The sequence below is a fragment of the Meles meles genome, chromosome 16 (genome assembly GCF_922984935.1).
Source record: "Meles meles chromosome 16, mMelMel3.1 paternal haplotype, whole genome shotgun sequence".
NCBI lineage: Eukaryota > Metazoa > Chordata > Mammalia > Carnivora > Mustelidae > Meles > Meles meles.
The window spans coordinates 40,372,638-40,392,184 of NC_060081.1; the positions used below are offsets into that span (position 1 = coordinate 40,372,638).

The 19,547-nt window shown below is 48.4% G+C and overlaps 1 protein-coding gene across 6 annotated transcripts in view; it reads left to right on the plus strand.

Moving 5' to 3' along the window:
- Positions 1 to 5,635: 5,635 nt before the first annotated feature.
- Positions 5,636 to 19,547, plus strand: part of RRBP1 (ribosome binding protein 1) — a 63,783-nt gene continuing 49,871 nt past the window's right edge. For all 6 annotated transcript variants that reach the window (XM_045980719.1, XM_045980725.1, XM_045980720.1 and 3 more), the window contains exon 1: positions 5,636 to 5,887. The gene's annotated coding sequence lies outside the window, so the exon portion shown is untranslated. The remainder of the gene's footprint in view (positions 5,888 to 19,547) is intronic.

Here is a 19,547-nt window from a genome sequence, read left to right on the forward strand (position 1 = left end):
AATGCTAATTTTTTTAAATGTAAATCAGATTGCAATACTTTCCTGCTTAAAGCTCCTCAACCCCATTGGCTTCCCAATACCTCCTAGGGAGTGTGGGTGGCCTGTAGGTACCTTCCTGCCTGCCTTGCTCACTTCTTGCCTTTCTTTCAATTCCCTGAACCGCCTCTTAAGCTCCTCCCCACCACAGGATTTTTTTTTTTTTTTGGCTGATTCTTCTTTTCCTTCTTTCCAAGACAAGGTCAGCTTTTTCTCATGTTCAAGTGTCAACTCAACTGTCACCTCCCCAGAGAGGTTTTCTCTGATCGGTTCTTTACAACCACAGCCCTCCTCACTCTCAGATCCCTGCCTGTCTCCATCGCTACAGGCTGTTCTCTTCTTTGTAGCCCATCGCACCATTTTGATTCATCTTGTTTATTTATTGGTTGACTTGTCTACTTTCTGTCTCTCACTAGAATGTGAGCTCCATCAAAGGAAATCCTTTGCCCTGTTCCTGGCTGTCTCACTATCACCTGGAACAGAGTCTGACACATAGTAGGTCTTGAGCTGAGGTCAACCTCAGCCCACCCAAAGACCCATGTGTGGGCCAGCCAAGATCAGCTGAGCCTCAAGCCTTGTTTTAAGCCACTGAGTTTTGGAGTGGCTTGTTATGCAACAATAGCTGATTGATACAGATTCTTTGGTGGGTTTTCCTTTCTCTGTCCAGGACTCCAGTACTGGCTTTCTCTTGTCCTCGTCCATATGCAGCTTCCAGCTCTATATGCTGGGTGCGACCATCTCTGTCCTTAAGGTTCAAACCTCCATTCATGTGCTTAGCTTTCCAGTCTGTGTTACCCTCACTGGCCTCAGTGCCTGGGCGTCACAGAAACAGTATCTCAACCTGACTTCCCTCAGGCTCCTTAAATTCCACATGTTAATAAACATGCAACATCCTCCCCAATTCCTGTCCCTTACGTGTTCATTCTCCTATGGGTCCTGCCCCAGTGGTGTCACTCAGACCAGGAACAGGGGCTCATAGGAGGCAGATCCCTGTTCCTCACAACCCATGGTCACCAACCCTCACCTACCTCACCTCCTACTCACCCCTCATGAAGTATCACTGCACCTCTCTCTCCTGCCACAGCCCCGTTCCCAAGCCAGTTATGATGTTTTTCCTAGTCTAATGGGTCCCCAACCAAACTGAGCATCACTATTACCGGAAAGAGAGTGCTGAAGGAGTGATGTAAGCTGATCACAAACCTCTCCCCGAAGTTACCACCCCCTACCCCAACCCAGCATGCCTTTCGGTATCTAGCGCCTAGCGCAGCCGTTTTTGTTTTTTTTTTTAAATAAAAGCTATTTTAATTCTTTTTTTTTAAATTCGTTTATTTGTTTATTTACAGCATAACAGTGTTCATTGTTTTGGCATCACACCCAGTGCTCCATGCAGTACATGCCCTTGCTACTACCCAACACCTGGTTCCTCAACCTCCCCCCCGACCCGCCCCTTCAAAACCCTCTGGTTGTTTTTCAGAGTCCATAGTCTCTCATGGTTCATCTCCCCTTCCAGTTTCCCTCAACTCCCTCTCCTCTCCATCTCCCCATGTCCTCCGTGTTATTTGTTATGCTCCACAAATAAGTGAGACCATATGATACTTGACTCTCTCTGCTTGACTTATTTCACTCAGCATAATCTCTTCCAGTCCCATCCATGTTGCTACAAAACTTGGGTATTCATCCTTTCTGATGGACGCATAATACTCCATTGTGTATATGGACCACATCTTCCTTATCCATTCATCCATTGAAGGGCATCTTGGTTCTTTCCACAGTTTGGCGACCATAGCCATTGCTGCAATAAACATTGGGGTACAGATGGCCCTTCTTTTCACTCCATCTGTATCTTTGGGGTAAATACCCAGCAGTGCAATTGCAGGGTCATAGGGAAGCTCTATTCTTAATTTCTTCAGGAGTCTCCACACTGTTCTCCAAAGTGGCTGCACTAACTTGCATTCCCACCAACAGTGTAAGAGGGTTCCCTTTCTCCACATCCTCTCCAACACACGTTGTTTCCTGTGTTGCTAATTTTGGCCATTCTGACTGGTGTCAGTTGGTATCTCAATGTTGTTTTAATTTGAATCTCCCTGATGGCTAGTGATGATGAACATTTTTTCATGTGTCTGATAGCCATTTGTATGTCTTCGTTGGAGAAGTGTCTGTTCATATCTTCTGCCCATTTTTCGATATGATTATCTGTTTTGTGTGTGTTGAGTTTGAGAAGTTCTTTATAGATCCTGGATATCAACCTTCTGTCTGTACTGTCATTTGCAAATATCTTCTCCCATTCCGTGGGTTGCCTTTTTGTTTTGTTGACTGTTTCCTTTGCTGTGCAGAAACTTTTGATCTTGATGAAGTCCTAAAAGTTCATTTTTGCTTTTGTTTCCTTGGCCTTTGGAGACATATCTTGAAAGAAGTTGCTGTGGCTGACATCGAAGAGGTTACTGCCTATGTTCTCCTCTAGGATTCTGATAGATTCCTGTCTCACGTTGAGGTCTTTTATCCATTTCGAGTTTATCTTTGTGTACGGTGTAAGAGAATGGTCAAGTTTCATTCTTCTACATATCGCTGTCCAGTTTTCCCAGCACCATTTAGACCAGTGGAACAGAGTGGAGAGCCCAGATATGGACCCTCAACTCTATGGTGAAATAATCTTCGACAAAACAGGAAAAAATATTCAATGGAAAAAAGCGCAGCTGTTCTGAGCGGATCCTGAAGCCCGGTGCTCCTCCTCTGATTAGCCCGAGACAATGGGCAGGTTGCTCAACCTCCTTGTGCCTCAGTTTCCTCATCCCTAAAATGGAGATAATAACTGTGCCCCCTGTACTGAGTTGTTCTGAGTGTTAAATAGTTTTACCTACACGTAGAGCATCTCGAACAGTGCCTGGTGTGTGACAGGATGTAAAAATGTTATATATTGTCATGATGGCTTTGTTTCCACGTGACGACATTGTATTCTGTGTGTCATTTATCACCCTTTCATAGTTGTTGATAAAGCAAAAGCTCTTTTTACACTGTAAGATATTCCCATCTTTGCAGTCTACTCTTTTAAAATACTATCTGTGGTTTAGTAATAGAACGCAAAGCATGATCATGAGTGAATGGACCATACTAAGTGGGTCTTCTTGTATATTCAGGGTTTCCTATTAAGAACATTCTATTTGTGGGGCGCTTGGGTGGCTCAGTCGGTTAAGTGTCTGCCTTCAGCTCAGTCATGATCCCAGGGTCCTGGGATCAAGCCCCGCATTGGGTTCCCTGCTCAGCAGGAAACCTGCTTCTCCCTCTCCCACTTCCCCTGCTTGTGTTTCCTCTCTCGCTGTGTCTCTGTCTGTCAAATAAATAAATAAAATTAAATTTAAAAAAAGAACATTCTGTTTGTTCACAACTAAAACCCACTACACCACTTCATCTCCCCCACAGGCCCCCTTATCCTCCTAAACCTGGCGTGGTTCCTGTTTTTCCCAGACACACTTTAGGAGAGTGAAAGGCCAAAACTCGTTGATGAGGCTGAGCATGACCAAGGATGGGGGTCCGTGGGCACAGCAGTGGCTGTGAGAGTCAGGTCAGGCCAGGTGGCAGGGCAGGGACCTGCTTTGGCCCTAACAGAGCCTGGTAGAGGGAAGACAAGGAGCATGAAGGGAGGAGAGAGGCAAAGGTTTAGGCCAGCCATGTCTCCATACTGGAACATACATTGTGTTGAGGCCAAACCCAATGTTAGATTATGGGAGGGAACAGAGAGCCCCTTTTTGTAATTACCCCTCACGCCTAGGAACTTTGCTATCCTGTAATTTATTTAACATATTTACAGACCAGGTGTTTACTGAGCCTCTACTCTGCGTAGGTGCCATGACAGGCTGTGGGTCACAGTTGCATAGAAGATACGACTGTGACCCCTCCAGACCCTCCAGGCTCATGTTCTAGGAATACCTAAACAGTGAATAAGATGAGGGTCTCTGCCCACAGCAAGGTCCTCGAGGGCAGTTGAGTCTTTACTGGGTCTGCCTATCACTCTAGGCTGCTTGCTCAGCCTGCTCGTAAATACCAGGCACTCGACAAACACCAGTGAATGAATGAATGAATGAACGACGAATGAATGAATTGCCTCTCTAAAACCCAGATAGTCCTAGAGGGATACACCCATGTTCAGAGAAGTTAACTAGTTTACCCATGGTCAATTAGAACTAGTTGATACGCCAGCCAGAGGCTGAGATTCTGGATTTTTATTTCAAGTGGAGAATCACCACTGGAAAAAGACTGTGTGTTGAAAGTTAATCCAGGTTAATTCCTATTGATTAATCATTAATGTGTTAAGGAACTGCTGAGATTAAAAATAGGAATGAGCGGTTTAACTTTAGCTCAGCCCCTCCATTCTCTCACAATAGCCTGTATTTTCCACATCTTTCTAACAACCACTAGTATAGTAGCAGTGTTGGGGTGGGGGTAATGATAATGTGAAATTGTCCAACAAATACATATTAGGAACAGAATTCTGTAGCCAGGGGCCTGGGAGCGGTGTGAAGTGGATCAGGCTGTAGCAGCCCTGTTGGCTTTTTGGAAACCTTACTTTGAAAGAAGCTGGCCTTGGCTCAAGTCCAAAGAGTTGGGCTTAAGAGACCCTGATATAATGGTTAAAAACCAGGCCAAAAATTATCTCAAGTGAAAGACTTATTTGCTTATGAAGAGACAGTGTTGGCTTATATTGAGGGGAGGAGACCATGTAACGAAAAAGTACTATTTGCTCCATTTTCTGGGAAACGGGTGAGTTTGCTTGGGTCAGAGCCTCTCACCCTCTTCCTTACATGGAGTAAAACGCCATAGGGTGGATCATATGTATTGCTCTGCCCCCTGTGCTCTGTACGAGTAACTCAAATAGACTGTACTCTGTTGTACCACCCCTAAAAATGGGTACAGTCACATTCACCATTGACTCCTTGTGCACCTTCTGGCCTTTCAATCCCAATTCCTCCATTTGCTCACTAAAATCCTTTCTGGTACTGAATGCCATCTGTTTGAAGATGAGAGTTCGTTCTCTCGGGGCTGACCCCCAGCTGAACTTGTCCTCATACCCTGGGCCTGGAGGTGCCACTGCTTGGGGGAAGTCAGTGGGTTTAAATAAGGCATTCCTCCCTCCTGGCTGTTGGCGGGTTGCGCAGCCGCGCTCACGGTGACACCTACCGCCACCTCGGCCCGCCGAGATTCACCGGCGCAGCCTCAGCATCGCCGGGATTCGAACCTTCCTCAGCCTGCCTGGGCAGAGCCAGCCCCAAAGCCGCCACAGCTAGAGGCGCCGCGGGCCTCGAGTGGGCGGGGCCGACCGGAGCCCCCCCTCCCCCTTTGGAGGGCGTTTCGGTCCCGCCCCGCCCCCGCGCAGGGCCGAGCGCCGCACCGCGCGACCCCGCCCCTCCTCGGCCCCGCCCCCCGCGGCTCCCCGCAGCTCCTCCCCTCTCCCATTGGCCGAGGCAGAGACCCTCCTTTCTGCCCAATGGCCGCCGCCGCGGCTGGGCCGCCCGCTCTCTGACTGGCCAGCGACCCGCGGAGTGGCGGGGCGCAGGCCAATGGGGAGAGGCGGCTCGATGAATGGCTGGCCCGGGTGGGGAAGGCAGGAGGCGGCGATCCCGGCGGAGGGGGCCGTTCGCCAGCTCCGAGGCAGAAAGTGCCACGACTCCACACGCGCGCACGCAGCCAGCGACCGGCCAGAGCGGACGGCGGACGGGGCGGACGGCGTCGGGGTCGCGGCGCCTGCAGCTGCTCGGGGGCGGCTTCTCGGCGGAGGCTCAGCCGGCTCCTCTCTCCCTGTTCTGCGGCGGCGGCGGCTGCTGCCTTTTCGCTCTTCCTCCCGCGTCTCCGGCTGCAGGTAAGAAACTTGGCCGGGCCCTGCAGCGGCGACGGCGGCGCGCGGGCCGGGCCGTCGGGGCGCCGGGGCCGGAGCCGGCCGCGCCGCGAGTGACACGTCTCATTGGCGGCCCCTCCCCCGGCGGCGCCGCCCGCCGCCTGCAGTCGCCGCGGCCGCCGACCCTCGGGGTCGGGTCGGGCCCCGGGGGGCGTGTGCCGGACGAACCCCGTGCAGGGGCGGCGGCCGAGCGCGCCCCGCGGTGTGGACCTCACAGCCCTCGCCGTCGGGTGCGGTGGGGGGGGCCTGCGGCGGCCCCGCGGCGGGACGTGGCGACGCCTCCCTCCCTGCGGGCCGTCGGGGCGGCTCGCACGCTTCGAAGTTGGGATAAGAAAGTTGGCGGCGGGGCGGGGCGGCGCACAGCTGGCGGAGGAAGGGGTTAAGTTTCGGGAAGCTGCCGGATGACGTTGCCGGGCTGGAGTCCGGGCTGGAGGGGTGGGGGGGCGGGCGGAAGGCGGCGGGGGCCGGCCGGGGGGAGGAGGGCGGGATTGAATGGGGGGCCCGCGGGCCGAGCACTCCCGCTTGCGGGCTGCGGCCTGGAGGCGCTTCCGGGGGGGGGCGGCGGGCGGCCCCCGACAGGGCGGGCCTGGGACTCGGGGCTGCGGGGGACGCCGTGCAAGGACCGGGCCGTCCGGGGTCCGGACGTCCCGGGCGGCCGCGGTGGCAACTTCCCGGAGTGCGGGCGGCGGCTCTCTGCTCCCCCTGGCGGCGGGGCCGGGGGCACCGTTTCCCTGGCTGGGCGGCGCGGAGCCCGGCGCGAGGCGCCCAGCGGGGTGACGGGGCCACCGTGGCCCTGCCCGGTCCGCCCCGCCTGCGCCACGATGAATGGGCCAGCGGTGCCAGGCCCAGGCGGAAGCGGGCACCTCCGGCCCGGCCGGCCAAGCGCGCTGGCACGGGGCCTGGCGCCCGCCCCGGCTCGCCAGGCTCCCCAGACCGTACCCTGGGTGAGAGAGGACGGACTGGGGTGCGCCCTTCCAGGAGGGCGTCCGGGAAGCGTCAGGGACCCTTCCCCAGATTACAGATACTAAATGGTAGCTCATTGTGGTCAAACGGTTAAGGGAGTGGGCTTCTGAAATCCCGGCAGCGTTCAGGGTGACCTGGGCCAAGCTGTCTCGCTCCTGGTGTCTGCTTTCCCCGTCTGAAAAAAATGGGGATGCCAGTCGTTTCTACTTAAGAGAAAAGCTGTGAAGATCCAGAACGCGTAGGAAGTAGTCAACAAGTGTTGCCTGTTACTGCTGGGCTGAGTTTTTAGGGGCTTGCGGGTCACCAGAGGGAGGTGGAGCCTGGTTCTGCCTCCAGCCCCCCTGTCTCAGCACCCAGGACTCACAGAAGTCCCAAGGTCTGGATTCCACTCCCAGCTCTCATTTACAGACCCTCTGTGCAAGTCCCTTAACCTCTCTGAACCTGGGTTTCCTCATCTGTAACCTGGAGATACACCACCCACTCACAGTAGGATCAGGACAGCCTCCCCAGCAAGTGCTGGGAAAAACTAGGACCTTGTGCAAACAGAAGGCAGTTGGGCAATAACTCCTAGAGGTCGGAGGTCAGCAGACTGGGAAGCACCAAGGAAACGAAACTTTGGTGTTTGGGAGCCTCCCACCTCACCGTTTGCTTACAGCGCGGGAACCTGCAGGGTGGGGGCATCTGGATGGTATTTTTTGGAGTTTGGGGAAGTGGGACCACTAGGGCCTCAACATCCTCTGCTAGACATCTCTTTAGAATTCTGGCTGTTGGGTGTTTCGGGAGACCTAGGTCTTCTTTCCAGCACTCAGGAGGGACAGCTGCACGTCTTACATCTGCTGGACACTGCTGGGGAGCTTTCCCCAATGGACTCTGCCTCCCTCCTTACGCTTTCCTTCTGCGCATGCTCTTCCTAACTTCCTTTTAATCTTGACACCAGAGGAGTCTTGGTGATCCTGCAAGCATGCTGCTTTCGGTGGTGATGTTTTAATTACTTTACGAACTTTCTAAAGGTCAGCCCCACTATGGGCTGCCGACCTGTTTCCTTTCCAGAAAGAAGTTTCTGAGGTCCTGGAGATGCCACTTCCCTCTCTATTTATGCAAAGGAGGAAAAGGAGAGACACCTGCCACTAGGCTGTTTTCCCTTTACCTGGAGCAATGCACACGTGGCTTGCAAGGTGCCTGGGATGGGGACAAGAATGGTGTCTTGAGGTTTGTAGAGAGAGGAGAGAGAGCCTTAGGCACCATATGCTATAACAGAACTACTTTCTTTCAGAGTTAGGAATCAGCCTCTGAACGTCTGTAAAGAGAGAAGTTAGCGGGGCGCCTGGGTGGCTCAGTGGGTTAAAGCCTCTGCCTTCGGCTCAGGTCATGATCCCAGGGTCCTGGGATCGAGCCCCCGCATTGGGCTCTCTGCTCAACAGGGAGCCTGCTTCCTCCTTCTCTCTCTGCCTGCCTTTCTGCCTACTTGTGATCTCTGTCTGTCAAATAAACAAATAAAATCTTTAAAAAAAAAAAAAGAGAGAAGTTAGTGTGGTACCTTGGTGCATGACTATTTGCTGGTGATGGGAGAGTTTTAGATAAATCCTGAATCATTGAGTCACATCTGAGCAATTAAGCTCTTTGCTGAAATGGTCCCTAAGTCAGCAGGCTGCATTAATTATATAGTACCAAATTCTAAGTGGTTGAATGGAAATGGTTTAATCGGAATATTTGTTTATTATGTAATAGGGACACCTTTTAAAAATATCAGGACCCCCTCGGGGCGCCTGGGTGGCTCAGTGGGTTAAGGCCTCTGCCTTCAGCTCAGGTCATGATCCCAGGGTCCTGGGATTGAGCCCCGCATTGGGCTCTCTGCTCAGCATGGAGCCTGCTTCCCTTCCTCTCTCTCTGCCTGCCTCTCTTACTACTTGTGATCTTTGTCTGTCAAATAAATAAATAAAAATCTTAAAAAAAAAAAAAAAGTATCAGGACCCCAGACTCTTATTTGTTTTCTTATCTCTGGGAACTCTTACTAATGAATGACACTTAGGCAGGAACTCTAGTATATGTGCTGCCGAAGCGAGCACTAGGCAGGAACTCTAAAGGTCTTTGGAAACTGTGGATTTTTGTTCACTAAAATCTTGTTTCAGGAGGGAAAAAATAATGGTCAGTCAGAGTTAGGAAGGCAGAGACTGTGCTATCCAGCTGTATATCCGGGGCCTACAGTAGTAGTTAAGGCCTGGCCTGTAACACGATAAATGTTAACCAAGTGAGGTAGACCACTGTACCTGCTAATAGTCTTGTTAGTTAGCCTACTACTTCATTGGACAACTCAAGCCGAGCTCAGCTTGGTTTTTAAGGTTGATTGTTGAGAATCAGAGTTATCAACGCCTATCTAGGCCTTGCAGCTGCCCCATTCTATAGAATAGGTATGGTTGTTCCCATTCTGTGGATGAGAACATGGAGGCGCAGCAGATCAGGCAGTGGTCAGGCCAGTTCCTGTTGCTCAGCTGCTGGATGGCATGGCCTTCTGAATGTTCACCCACAGGACCCGATAATCCCACATTTGCTGGGATAGTAACTACTTAAGGAAGGACGTGGAGCTACAAGAGCAGAGTTAAGAGCTTTAGAGGAAGAAAGGTACACAGCCAACTGAGATGTATTCCGTGCAAAAGGTATTTTTCATTTCTTTATCAAATGTCTCCTGTGTGCTGGGTCTTTAGACACTATAAATATAAATGAGTGAGACCTGTTTCTCATGTGAGGAAATTACGGTCTAGAACTCTCTTGTCCAGTACAGTAGCCAACATAGAGCTGTTTAAGTTTAAAACAGTTACAATCAAGTAGAATTTAAAAAGTGTTTCTTAGTCACACTAGCCGTATTTCACATGCTCAGTAGCCGATCATTATCACCGAGAGTTCTGGACAGTGCTGATCTAGAGATAGCTGGAATTTCTTTTTTTCTTATTTTTTTTTTTTTAAGAGTTTGAGGTAGTTGGAATTCTTTGAACGTTCAGGTCTCCGTTCTTGATCATTTAAAAATATGTCGAACCACGTAAGATGCCCATTCTATATGTCAAAAACAGTGGACTAGTGGCAGTTCATGGGTTTCACCTTCATAAGATAGCACCCTTAGAAGGCATTGATTTCTGCCTCATTGTGTACATCGCAAATTGCATACCAAGAAAAAAAGCGGGTGGGGGAGCAGCACAGATAGTGGCCCTCCCCCAGGGGGGACATTCCTAACCTGTTATCAACAGTATCAGAATGGTCAGCCAGACCAAGCCAAATCGGTGTCGGGTCGACAGCATATGGCTTGTAGGGAAAGTTAATATTTAATTCTAAGGGAGAGCCTGGGCATGAGGGCCATTCAGCATTACAGAAAATTAACTTGGGGACTTCCTAGGAGGCTGTTTTCCTAGGCAGACAAATTCTGACAAGTCTCCTGAAACCTGCATCCCAGCTCCCACATCTAAAAACCGGACCCATCTGGAGTGCCTGGGTGGCTCAGTTGATTAAGCATCTAACTTTGGCTCAGGTCGGGATCTTGAGGTCCTGGGATCGAGCCTCTTGTTGGGCCCCCTGCTCAGTGGGGGGAGTCTCCTTCTCCCTCTCCCTCTGCTCCTCCTCCTACTCGTGCATGTGCACACTCTCTCCCTCTCTCAAAAAGTCTTTTAAAAAAACAAAATAAAAACCAGACACATCTTACGTGTTTCCCTTAAGTGCCATGAATGACATGTATATCGCACTGTCTAGCAATGGGAAGGAACTTTGATTTTATGAAGAAGTTTTGTAATTTCTAAATTCAATTAGTTTGGCAAGATCGGAATAGCTGCTGGTCCTTAAACCTTACCCGCAGCAGTGTCTTGGTGTTTTCATGCTTGGCTGACGTAAGTTGATTCCTGGGTCATTTGCAGGGCTCTGTTCTACTCCACACAATTTTGAAGGGATCAGTGGGTAGTATTTGGGAAGACTTCTTGAATTCTTGGCTGTACTAGCCGGCTTATCTTTGTCCTCCATGTAGAATAAGGTAAAACCAAAGTTAACAAAGAACCCAGAATGACGGGCAGCTGCTTACTCTCTTTTTGGTCAGAGAGGAGTTTCACTAAGATTGTTCTGGAAGTTATCAGCTATTTATGGTGATAATGAATGTCATCTGCTGACTCAAAAGTTGGAATAAAAGACCATCTTAAACCGAAACCTGTAATTCTAGGCCCTGACACGGTTTGAGTGGACCGGGTGTGTTTTAGGCTGTCTTGAGACTGGTTCCAGGATGGGGCCCTGTATAGACTGAACTTGGCCGGCACATGAGATCTGTTTGGCTGCCCTCAGGTTATTAAACAACAAAGCCACCTTTTAAAGGAGAATTTTTTCATTAAAAGTCTAGTTTTGGGGGTTCTTTTGGGGAGAATGGAAATGTGTTTGCTCAGCAGGTCTGCTTTCTTGCATGGCAGCCCTGGACTTGGTCATCCTCTCCGGGCAGGGCCTGTGGCTCTCATTCACCAGCATCCCATCCTGGTTTACGATACGTGCTTGGTATTGGCAGCCCTCAAGGGAGCCGTGTCTCCTTCGGCATCTGAGAGCAGAGAGGAATTGGAGGGCGTCCAGGTGTGACCTGAGTGGTCACCGTTGTCTCCTGCTGAGCTGCAGGAGTGGGTGGAGAGAGAAGCGATAGCTGGGGTTCTAGTCTCAGAAATAAGTGGTTCGAGCTTGGACCTGACTTTTATCCTTCCTGGGCTTCAGTTTCCTCTTCATGTAAAATGAAACTAGGCCAGATGGCCCCATCTTTCAGGCCACAAACTTCGGTTTATCCTCAATTCCTTGCTTTCTCATTCTTGTATCCTGTCCAACAGCAAAGCTCCCCTTCAAAACAAAGCAAGAACACAGCCATTCTCACCACTTCCGCTGGTACCACCCTGGTCCAAACTGTTCTCCTCTCTTTCATGACTTACTTCCCTGGCTCTGAGGAGGTGTCCCTGCTTTTGCCCTCACCCGCTGCCTTCGAGTCTGAGCAGGTCATATCACTTCTCTATTCAAGAGCTTCCTTGGCCAGAGTCTTTATAGTGGTCCTCAAGGTCTCTGCTTTCACCTGGGCTTCACTCCATCGTATCCTCTGCTCCAGTCCCACTGGCCTCCTCTGTTTCTCAGGCATGTTTTTTTGCCTCAGGGCCTTTGCACGAGCTGTTGCTGTCCATGGGACGCTGTTTCTTAGATGGCCATATGCCTCCCCCCACCCCGCGCCAGGTCTTCTTCAGGTCAGTGAATTCTTCTCTCCCTAACTACCCTACTTAAAGTGACAGCCCCTAGCGATCCCGCACCCTTATCCCTGCTCCCTGTCCCACTCCTCTGTATTGCTTTCTCTTTGTGATCGCCAGCCAGGCGTGTCACATACATGACTGACTTTGTCTGCTCTGCCGACGCAAGGATGCATCTGTTCTCTTTCCCTGAGGTACCCGTAGTGCCTGGCCCACAGTGGATGCCTGTCCTCGCTGAGCTCATGGGGAGAGGATTTTCTCGTGTTAGTGTTCTAGGAGTATATTATTGTTTAGCCTGAAGTAGTCAGGATTCCTAGAGCATCACATATAAACACAAAAAACATATTACGAAGCCAAGTGATTTTTGGATTCCATCCAGCCTGGCTCCAGTGGAGAGGTTGCAAGCAACGTTCACAGAGGAACACTGTCGAATGGGGATGTTTCCTGCTCTGCCCCAGAGCCCAGGGCTTCGAAGTGACCCTCAGTGGGAGGCCTGCGCATTGGCTTTCTCCCAGCTGTTGTAAGCCTCCAGGACAGTTATATTAATCTCCGTGCGCCTCGTCTCTCCACAGCCCACTGTCCTTGTCATGGTGCCTCGACGGGGCTGGGCCCTTCCCAGCTGCTCGTGCTTCCAGGAGGAGGACATGCACGAGCACCCTCGATCCCCTTCTGTGCCTGAGGAACCTTAGGTGGGGCTTGGGGAAGAACTGAGCGTATCAGCGACAACATGCTCGCCAGGAAAGAAAATGTTATTTTTGCTTTGAACAATGTGCTGGCTCTCTCTGAGAAGAGGAGGATTTTGTATTTAGTGAGCAAGAAGTGTTCCTTAGTAGTAGGAGGAAAATTCTTTTCTTGTAGTTGGCATTTTATTCTCTCTTTTAGTCAGACTTCGAGGAGCACAGACATTGAGGAGCTGAGCCTCCTGCCTCCCGCACAGAATTCACTGTCCTCGGAGGTCTTGGCACGCAAAGGGCAGGGCAGGCCGGAGAAGGTGGTTGGGGCAGGTGGTCTGGTTGGTAAGCGTCCATTCCTTTTGTTTCTCCTCCCTTCTTCCTGCTTTTGCTTTTGGGCAAGGAAATGAAAAGTTGATCCCGGATTCCTCGCCCTTTGAGATGGGAGCGTCTGGCCTACTCATTTTCCCTGGAAGGGTGAAGACGCTTGCTCTCCCCGAAGCCCAGGTGGTATGTTTCTCTGGAACCTGCCATTCAGTGGTTAAAATGTACCACCTGACTACATCTAAATGGTTTTCTTGTCAGTTACGACTCCTGCTGAGTAGGAATTAGTTGGAGCCTTATTTTTATTGAATACACTTTCATTTTGTTCTGTCTTCTCAGGATTTGTTGTAAGTAGGAAGAGAAATAGTAATTTTCAGATTAGTAGCAATCACAGTGATTGAGGAAGAGGAAACAGTGCTAAAAAATAAATGAATTATTGATCCCCTTAAGGAAGTCTTAAACAGTGGTGTGTCAAGGGACAATTAAAAGGTCAACTTCAGCCATGATTCTGAAGCCCAGCCGCTGTTTCCTGTTAATCTGCTTCCCTCCTAAAGGTGGGAGCTTATGAAGTTGGAGACTTTTTCTGAATAGTTGGATTTTTAAAAAGTTGCTGTGCAGAACAGTGCGGTGTGCGTGGCCATAGGTTGTGAGGTTGGGGCAGGAGGTGACTGCCTCCCCCCACCCTGGCCCCAGTCACCCAGCTCTTCAGGGGGTGGGAGCAATGCCACCTTGCCTGGGAGAGGGCTGTGACGTGGCAGCAGTGACAGGACCATATACTCCGGGGACCAAAGACACTCTGCCTTCAAGTTCCGTGTGATACGGTTTCCCACCAGAGTGGGCACATATATTTTTAAGCTCTTTACTATTTTAAGTAAACTCCACACACAGAAGAGTGCTGTCATAAGTCTGCAGCCCAGTTGTAAACTGCCACAAACCAATCACCCTGTTGCACCAGCAGATCAAGAAATAGTATCCCCCAACTCTTCTGCCCCCTCCAACCGCTGCCCAGCCTCAAGGGTATCGGCTCTGCTGGTTCCTGGCACACGGATTCGCTCCATTGTGTTTGAACTCGAGGTAGAGATGGAATCACGCAGCCCATGCCCTCTTGGGCCTTTCCTTGGATGTGGTGGGTGGGAGTGCTCTGCGCTGTCAGCCTCCTGGTGGTTCACGTCGTCGTCTCACAGGACTCTAGCTCGTGAGTCTTGCACCTGTGCCTGTTCCACTCTGTGTGGGTACTCGGAGAGTTAACTGGGGGCTCCATATATAATATGGCAGAAATTGCATGATATTGTGAAATATAAAGTCCTGCCCCTCAGTGCGGTGACCACATCGCTGTCGGGTCTGTCCCTAGGAGCAGGATTGCAAACCTCCAGGAGGCGTATGCTGGGCTTTAGAAGAGAGACCAGACCTTTTCCCAAGGCGCGGGGACTCACGTATCCTCCCATCGGCAGGACTGGAGGGCTCGGAATATATTATACAATGGCCGACTTTAAAAAGGAATCAGGATGAAGTTTGAGTTACCGTCGCTAATAATAAGGAATAACTCCTACCGCACTTCCCTCTTTGTCACTGAGATGGGAACATTTGGCCATGGAATTCATTAATCCGAGGTGGGCTTTTGCAAAAGGCTTGGGGAAGAGGGTCAGATTTTGTTGCTGACGAGCAAATGCTACCTCTTCACCACAAATCTGAGTGAAAATGCAGCTCCTCTTTGTGCAATGAAGGGAGAGCTTCGATCTGGGGACTGAGTTATCTGAGCCCCAGCCCCAGGTTAACATAATGCGTGTTGGAGTATTAAGAGGATTTCTTCTTCTTCTTCTTTTTAAGATTTTATTTATTTGGCAGAGAGAGACAGTGAGAGAGGGAACACAAGCAGGAGGAGTGGGAGAGGGAGAAGCAGGGAGCCAGATGCGGAGCTCGATCCCAGGACCCTGGGATCAGGACCTGAGAGCTGAAGGCATGGGCTTAATGACTGAGCTGCCCAGGTGCCTCTAAGGGGATTTTTTTAAAACAAAGGAGCCAACAGTTGAGTACCAGGTGTCATTCCGGCCCCACCCCCACCTTTCTAACCTGGAGATCCTCCCACCTCCTGGAATCTGTGTGCAGACCCCACCCAGGTCGGTGGTGCAGGGATACCCTGCAGACTCCCCTCTTCCTGGGATGGATGTCTATCCAGGTCTGGATCTGGAAGCTTCCCTAGCAGCACTGCCAGCCGTGCTGTCACACAGCAGGAATGATCACCTTTTTCTTTTGAGAGCTTGGTTGGCTGGGATTTCACTTGGCTAGGAATGCCAAACATCAGTGTCTCTTGGCACAACGGTACCAAATGTCAGTAGCCCCAAGAAGTGAGGGGCCACTGTGTTCTGGTGATTGGGTGGTCTGGACCAGTCTTCTGAATGGGGTTGGGGGCAGTGCTGGCTCAGTGCTACATAACAGATAAAAAGCACCTCCTGAAAAGCATGGAATGGCTTGGACGATATTTTCTTTTTTTATTGTAGTGTAATTGATATACGGTGTTGTATTTCACGTGTACAGCAGTGATTTGCATACACTGAGAACTGATCACAGGATAAGTTCAGTTGCTGTGCAAAGTTGGTGCAATATTATTGTCTGTATTCCCCATGCTCTATATCACATCCCCAGGACTTCATTTGTCTGGTAACTGGAAGTTTGTCCCACTTGAGTCTCTTCGACCATTTCACCTCCTCCCATTCCCAGCCTCCGTTCCCTCTGGTAACCACCACTCTGTTCTCTGTAACTGAGTCTGGGCTTAGTTTGGTTTGGATTGTTAGTTTTTGTGATTTAGGTAATAACTTACAAGTGAAATCATGTGGTATTTGTTTTTCTCCATCTGGCTTATCTCATTCAGTGTAACACCCTCAAGGTGTGACTGTGTTTTCACAACGGGGAAGATCTCATTCTTTTTGCCTGAGTAATATTCCAGTGTGAGTGAGTGTGTGTGTATGTGTGTGTTGTGTGTAAAGTATACCACCTCTTTTTTGTCCTTTCATCTAACTGTGGACACGTGGGTTATTTACTCTTGGAAGAGTAAACTTCCAAGTTTACTTCCAAGTTTTGAAACCAAAACTTCAGTGAAAGGAGTGACGTTGGACAGTAAGCCAAACCCCAAGGGCATTTGGCAAACGAGGCAAATTCTGAATTTTGAGGGCATCTCTGGGCACAGGGGGCAGTATGGTAGAAGAGCCTGCCTACTGAGAGATGGACCACAGAGGGCTGCTATGCGTCCAGGGTGAAGGCAACCCAGAAATAAGCCCATTCCCCTGCTGAGAGCTGGTACTCACAAGTTGTACCTCTTGCACATCCCATGACCTAAGTGGAAGGAAATTCTCCAGCCGATTTTTAAATTGTTTATTTTAGAGTCGACCTGCACAGACAGTGCTCCTGGGCCATCCTGCAAGTGAGCATATGAGCAGATCTTTGAAGAACTGCTCCTTTATTCCAGGCGTAGTGAAGCCCTGTGTGTAATTTTCACAGGAAAGTGAGCAGTCCCTAGTTAGGAATAAACCCAAGGAACACGGAGCACCACGAATGGAGACCAGTAGAAACAGATCTGTGAAAATATGAGACCGTGGAGGAGTTGACTGAGATTGTAAACAATGCCTCTTGCTATACTTCAAGTAATAGACTCGATCGAAAATACATACATGTCAAGGAAACTATAAAATGACCTAGCAGAATTCAAAAAGGAAGCAGGGACAACTGCTAGACATGAGCAGCTCGATAATTGTACTTAAAAACCCAGCAGATTGAAGAGAAAAAGTGAACTGAAAGAGCAGAATAAAATACACAGATTTCTTCGAAACCCAAATAGATGATTAATTTCTAAGACCAATTAAGAATCATGGAGGGTAGACTGAGAAGTGTGTCTAATTGGGATTCGGGGAGAGGAGAGAGATCGTGGGCCAGAGCCAGTATTGGTGAGATGATGCCTGAGGGTTTTATGGAATAGATGAGGCACCCATCCAAAAAAGGAGAAAACACCCATATGTAGGCAGTGTAGTGATAGAGGAACCAAAGGGGGGAGAACTCCAAAATCAAAAAACCCAGATCACTTTTAAGGCAAAAACCTGGACAGGTCATTAGTGACAGACCCTTCTTTGCTAAAGGAAATTCCACAGGATGCTCTTGGAGGTCAAGTAATGGCAAATGGGAGGAGTAAACTGTATAAGCAAGGGATAAAGACGGTGGTAAGTATTTGGACCCCTCTAAACACATGTAAAAGATTAATAGTATCATTTGGTGTGGGGGTGGTGGCTGGAAAAGGGAGAGTATTAAATACATGAAAACAGTGTACCATTGAAGGCAGAAAGGATAATGGGTTAGGGGAAAGGGTAGACTCATTTAACTTTGAACTTGGGGAACCCTGCATGTTCTTTTTAACAGTAATTACTAAAGAATAGAAACTGTCTTTTGTACAAGCAGAAGAGGGGCAAAATGGAATGCTTTTTTAAAAAAAGAGATAAGAAAGGACAGATGGGAAAACAGCACAAAATAGATTATAGATTTAAGCTCAACTATATCAGCATTCATATTTAGTATAACTTGATTAAAAACTGCAGTTAAAACATAAAGATAACATTCTGGGTTTTAAAAATCCACTCTTATGCTGTATACAGGAGACAGGTTAAAAATGAAAGATAGAAGATGTATTGTAGAAAGTCTATTAAAAGAAAACTGGTATGGGGGTACCTGGATGGCTCAATCAGTGGAGCATAGGACTCTTGATCTCCAGTTCATGAGTTAAGCACTGCGCTGGGCATAAGGATTACTTAATGCAAAAAAAAAAAAAAAAAAAAAAAGATGGGGCACCTGGGTGGCTCATTTGTTAAGCCTCTGTCTGCCTTGGGCTCAGGTCATGACTCCAGAGTCCTGGGATAGAGCCCCACATAGGGCTCTCTGCTCAGCAGGGAGCCTGCTTCACCCTCTCCTCTCCCCGTTTTGTGTTCCCTCTCTCACTGTCTCTCTCGCTCTCTCTCTCTATGTCACATAAATAAATAAATAAAATCTTAAAAAAAAAAGGGGAGAAAGAGGAAGAGAAGAAAGAGAAGAAAACTGGTGTTACATTATTGTTATATAAAAGAGGCTTTGACACATACACAGAAAGTATTCTAGAGAGAAAGCGCACTTGATAGTGATCAGAGTTTAATTCGGCTTAAAGATAATGCCAGTTTTAACTCTTAAGTGCATCTTAGTAAATCACAAAATGCATAAAACAAAAATTAATCTGTAATCATGGTAAAGACTTTTAGCACATCCAGTCAGTAATTGACAGCTAACCAGACAAAAATCAATGATTAGAACTTTGAACAAGACTGTATATAGTCCAGGACTATATATAAGTAAAACATTGTGGCCAACTAACACACATTTGGCTTCAAAAATTTCAATGGTCGTATCTGGGGCCTTAAAGTAAGTCTCAACCAATATCAAAGGATTGAAATTATATAGAGCAGGTAATCTGACCGCAGTTTAGTAAACTGGAAATACGAATAAAAAGAAATAGAAAATCTCCACTTTTGGAAATTTTGTAAAAGTATGCTTTTAATTAGGTCAATAAAAGGGGAAATAGAGTGGTAATGAGAATTCTGCTCTTGTGAGATGTAGCTGAAGTATTATTTACAAGAAAATGTGTACCTTTAAATACATCAGAAAAGATGAAAAGTAGTGGGCTATAAGTCAGTATCCTTCTCCAGAAGTTACAAAAGACAAAATAAACTGAAACCAGTCTGAAGAAAGTATGGATGAGAAGGGGTGAATGAAACTGAAACCAAGTAAGTAGATGGATGAAGCCAACAAAGCCAAGATTTCATTCTTAGAAAAGATGAGTAATCTTGACAGATATCAAGCAAAAGCGATCAAGAAAAAGGCAAAATCTTCTCAAGAATGGAAAATGGGACTTTACTACAGATGTAGTAGACATTAAAAAGGTAAGTGGTTAGAATGAACAACTTGAGCTAAATAAAAATAAATGAAATAAAAACCTGTGTTGTAGATGTTTATTAAAAATCTCTGAAGGATCCCGAGGAGGGGGCTCTACACACATCATATATAGAAGACACTTTTTTTTTACATCTCCACATGGGAAGAGTTCTGCAAGTTCTGACAACATGAATAAACTTCTAGGAAAATATAACTTACCATGCTGAACCAAGGAGAGAACCAAGAACCTGAAATAAACAAAAGATATCTACAAAAAGCAAAAATCACACTAACCAGCAGGACATCAAAATCTTTCCCTTTGAGATAAGGAAAAACAGGATGGCTGCTGTCATTCCTTCTCTTTAGCACTGTGTTGGAGGGAAAATTCAAGAAAAAGTGAAGCCAAAGATAGGAAGATTGGGGAGAAATGAACAAAGCCATGATCCATAGGCAGGATGCTTATGTATGTAGAAAATATTTTTAAAAATCTAA